Here is a 5,484-nt window from a genome sequence, read left to right as displayed (position 1 = left end):
AAAAGGGAGAAAAGTTGGCATTAAACGCCCATTCCTTGCCCAGTTCTGGCGTTCAAATGCCAGAAAAGGGTGGGAAGCTGGCGTTAAACGCCCATCCTGCACCCAATCCTGGCGTTCAAACGCCAATGAGGGATCAGACACCTGCAAGTGCTGATAGTAACCCCTCTAAGAAGGCTTCTCCAACTACCTCTGTAGGGAATAAACCTGCAGCAACTAAGGTTGAAGAATATAAAGCTAAGATGCCTTATCCTCAGAAACTCCGCCAAGAGGAACAGGATAAACAATTTGCCCGCTTTGCAGACTATCTCAGGACTCTTGAGATAAAGATCCCGTTTGTAGAGGCACTTGAGCAAATACCCTCTTATGCTAAGTTCATGAAAGAGATCTTAAGTCATAAGAAGGATTGGAGAGAAACTGAAAAGGTATTTCTCACTGAAGAATGCAGTGCAGTCATTCTGAAAAGCTTACCAGAGAAGCTTCAAGATCCAGGAAGCTTTATGATACCATGAACATTAGAAGGTGCTTTGATGCCAGGGCATTTTGGCCAGTTTCACTGACCTTTTCTTTACTGTTTTAGGGTAGTTTCATGCATTTTCTTAGGAAATAAGCAAGTTTTGGGTAGAACTTCACTTACATCTTGATTTAAGCATACATTGAGCACTTTACATGATTTCATGAGAATTTTACATGAATTAGATGACAAATTGGATGATGCATGTCTCATGATGTGGATTAGAACTTTGATGCACTTTATTGCTTGATTTCAGGACAAAGGAAGCAAGAAAGAGCCACGTTAGCAGCCACGTTAGTCTAACTAACGTGACCACCAATGTGGAATGGGAGCTAGCTTGCAACGTTAATGAGAAAAGTAATCGCCAATAACGTCCTCGAAAGCCATCATAGCCCACGTTAAGAGTCACGTTAACTAAGTTAACGAGAACTCTAACGTGGAAGAAAGAAATAAGGCCAACGTTAGTGACACTCACCTTTGTCACTAACGTTGGACCAAGCTCATAAGTGGCCACGTTAAGAGCCACGTTAACTCAGTTAATGTAGACTCTAACGTTGGGAAGCAAAAGAGAAGCCAATGTTAGTGACACTCACCTTTGTCACTAATGTTGGCCAAGCTACAATGAGCCACGTTAGTTGCCACGTTAACTTAGTTAACGTGGAAGCTAACGTGGAGAAAGCAAGTGATCGCCAACGTTAGTGACACTTACCTTTGTCACTAACGTTGGGATGTACCACCACAAGCCACTATGAGCCACGTTAACTTCCACGTTAACTTAGTTAACGTGGAAGCTAACGTTGACGATATGATGATGAGCCAACGTTAGTGACACTCACCTTTGTCACTAACGTTGGAGATGGCTATCATTACCACGTTAGAAGCCACGTTAACTTAGTTAACGTGGACTCTAACGTGGGAAGTAGGGGCACCTTGGAACGTTAGTGACAAAGGTAAGTGTCACTAACGTTCTCGAAGAATTGGCAAGCCTACGTTAAGAGCCACGTTAACTAAGTTAACGTGAACTCTAACGTAGGGGGAGGGAGGACTCTCAACGTTATTGGAAAAGGCGAGTCCCAAAAACGTGTGCGAAGGATCAAGAGGCAACGTTAGTGGTCACGTTGATGCCACTAACGTTGAAGTTAACGTGGATCATCCCTGGGTGAAGAACGTTAGTGAAAAAGGTGATTGCCACTAACGTTCTCGAACCCACACTCTCACTTAACGTTAACACTACTAACGTCCTGAGCTAAACACCCTGCCTACTGCACACTTTCTCTCTGCAAGTAAAGCTAAGCCCACTGAAGAGTATAACTGCTTCAAACTCAAGATCCAAGGGCCCATATCCAAGACTTGAAGAACCAACTAGAAGATCAGAAGAGTAGTATATATAGGGGTAGTTTTGAATTACAAAGAAGCTTTTGGGGGATGGGAAATTGAGAACTACTCTCTGTATAATTTACTTTCTCTGCACTTCTAGTCCTAGTTTTCATGATGTATTCTCCATCTTTGTTTTCCATTTTCAGAGCTATGAACAACTAAACCCCTTTCATTGGGTTAGGGAGCTCTGTTGTAATTTGATGGATCAATACTAATTTTCATTACTCTTCTTCTATCTTTTCCATTGATTTTACTAGAAAGCTTTCAATCTTCATCCAATTGGGTAGTTATCTTGGAAAAGAAGCTATTCATACTTGGATCTCTTCTGAACCTTGGAAGAGAAATGAAGAGATCATGTTAGAAATGCTTTCTCATGTTGGACCAAATTGGGTTTGGTTGGGTATGGTGACTATAATCCTACCAACACTTGATTTGGGAATGCATGTGGTATAATCAGTGACCATACTTCATCTCTTCTCATGAGCAATTGACCAAGGAATTGGCTATTGATCAAGATTTGAGAGATTGAATTACCAAGGAATTGGAATTCGATCACTTAAGATTGCCAAGGAGATCAATGAATGCATTGATTGAGGAAGAGATAAAAATGAACTTGATCCGGAGAATGCAACATCTCCTCAGCCCAATGAATCCCCATTTCTGATCTTACCCATTCTCTTTAATTTCTGCAATTTACTTTTATGAGCATCTTCCCCATTCCCATTTACAATTCTGCAATTTACTTTCCGTCATTTACTTTCAGCTCTTTACTTCCAGCATTTACATTTTCTGCTATTTACTTTCCCGCCATTTAATTTCCTGCAACTCTCAAACCAAATTCTGCTTCGCTCAACTAGAACATTCCTCTAATTAAAGTTGCTTGACCAATTGGTGCACGAAATTGTGATCTCATGCAACGGCGCCAAAAACTCTGTACGCACGTCTTAATAAATCGTTTTTCATTCACAACTTCGATACAACTAACCAGCAAGTGCACTGGGTCGTCCAAGTAATAAACCTTACGTGAGTAAGGGTCGATCCCATGGAGATTGTTGGTATGAAGCAAGCTATGGTCATCTTGTAGATCTCAGTCAGGTGGATATCAAATGGTTATGGAGTTTTAAAAAATAATAATAAATAAACAGAGAATAAAGATAGAAATACTTATGTATATCATTAGTGAGAATTTCAGATAAAGGTATAGAGATGCTTTCGTCCCTCTGAACTTCTGCTTTCCTGCTGTCTTCATCCAATCAGTTCTACTCCTTTCCATGGCTGGCTTTATGTAAGGATATCACCATTGTCAATGGCTACTTTTCATCCTCTCTGTGAAAATGGTCCGATGCACTGTCACTGCATGGCTAATCATCTGGAGGCATCACCGTGGTCAATGGCTGCATCCTATCCTCTTGTGAAAATGGTCCAAATGCTCTGTCACAGCACTACTAATCATCTGAGGTTCTCGATCATACTGGAATAGGATTCACCCTCCTTTTGCGTCTGTCACTACGCCCAGCACTCGCGAGTTTGAAGTTCGTCACAAACATTTAATCCCAGAGTCCTACTCGGAATACCACAGACAAGGTTTAGACTTTCCGGACTCTCATGAATGCCGCCATCAATCTAGCTTATACCACAAAGATTCTGATTAAGAGATCCAAGAGATACTCATCCAATCTAAGGTGGAACGGAAGTGGTTGTCAGGCACGCGTTTGTGGGGGAATGATGATGATTGTCACGTTCATCACATTCATATTGAAGTGCGAATGAATATCTTAGAAGCGGAATAAGTTAAATTGAATAGAAAAACAGTAGTACTTTGCATTAATTCATGAGGAACAGTAGAGCTCCACACCTTAATCTATGGAGTGTAGAAACTCTACCGTTTGAAAATACATAAGTGAAAGGTTCAGGCATGGCCGAATGGCCAGCCCCCATGATCTAAGAACCAGACGTCCCAAGATCATAAGATGTCTAATACAATAGTAAAAAGTCCTATTTATACTAAACTAGTTACTAGGGTTTACAGAGATAAGTAATTGATGCATAGATCTACTTTCAGGGCCCACTTGGTGTGTGCTTGGGCTGAGCTTGAATGTTACACGTGCAGAGGCTCTTTCTGGAGTTGAACGCTAGGTTGTAACGTGTTTCTGGCGTTCAACTCTGGTTCGTGACGTGTTTCTGGCGTTCAACTCCAGACTGCAGCATAGAACTGGCGTTCAACGCTCTTTTGCGTTGTCTAAACTCGGCCAAAGTATGGACTATTATATATTGCTGGAAAGCACTGGATGTCTACTTTCCAACGCAATTAGAAGCGCACCATTTTGAGTTCTGTAGCTCCAGAAAATCCACTTTGAGTGCAGGGAGGTTAGAATCCAACAGCATCAGCAGTCCTTCTTCAACCTCTGAATCTGATTTTTGCTCAAGTCCCTCAATTTCAGCCAGAAAATACCTGAAATAACAAAAAAACACACAAACTCATAGTAAAGTCCAGAAATGTGAATTTAACATAAAAACTAATGAAAACATCCCTAAAAGTAACTAGATCCTACTAAAAACATACTAAAAACAATGCCAAAAAGCGTATAAATTATCCGCTCATCACAACACCAAACTTAAATTGTTGCTTGTCCCAAGCAACTGAAAATCAAATAGGATAAAAAGAAGAGAATATACTATAAATTCCAAACTATCAATGAAACATAGCTCCAATAAGATAAGCGGGACTTGTAGCTTTTTGCCTCTTGAATATTTTTGGCATCTCACTTTATCCATTGAAGTTCAGAATGATTGGCATCTATAGGAACTTAGAGTTCAGATAGTGTTATTGATTCTCCTAGTTCAGTATGTTGATTCTTGAACACAACTACTTTATGAGTCTTGGCCGTGGCCCTAAGCACTTTGTTTTCCAGTATTACCACCGGATACATAAATGCCACAGACACATAACTGGGTGAACCTTTTCAGATTGTGACTCAGCTTTGCTAAAGTCCCTAATTAGAGGTGTCCAGGGTTCTTAAGCACACTCTTCTTTTGCTTTGGACCTTGACTTTAACCGCTCAATCTCAAGTTTTCACTTGATACCTTCACGCCACAAGCACATGGTTAGGGACAGCTTGGTTTAGCCGCTTAGGCCAGGATTTTATTCCTTTAGGCCCTCCTATCCACTGATGCTCAAAGCCTTGGGATCCTTTTTATTACCCTTGCCTTTTGGTTTTAAGGGTTATTGGCTTTTTGCTCTTGCCTTTTGGTTTTAAGAGCTTTTGGCTTTTTCTGCTTGCTTTTTCTTTTTCTCTTTTTTTTTTGCCATTTTTTTCTTTCTTTTTTTTTCTACAAGCTTTGTTCTTTGCTGGTTTTTCTTGCTTCAAGAATCATTTTTATGATTTTTCAGATTATCAAATAACATGTCTCTTTGTCATCATTCTTTCAAGAGCCAACATATTTAACATTTATAAACAACAACTTCAAAAGACATATGCACTGTTCAAGCATTCATTCAGAAAACAAGAAGCATTGTCACCACATCAATATAATTAAACTAAGTTCAAGGATAAATTCGAAACTCATGTACTTCTTGTTCTTTTGAATTAAAACAT

This window comes from Arachis ipaensis, chromosome B7 (assembly GCF_059453495.1).
Source record: "Arachis ipaensis isolate K30076 ecotype BB chromosome B7, ASM5945349v1, whole genome shotgun sequence".
Taxonomy (NCBI): domain Eukaryota; kingdom Viridiplantae; phylum Streptophyta; class Magnoliopsida; order Fabales; family Fabaceae; genus Arachis; species Arachis ipaensis.
The sequence above is the reverse complement of the archived record's forward strand: the minus strand, read 5'-3'. Positions refer to the sequence as shown.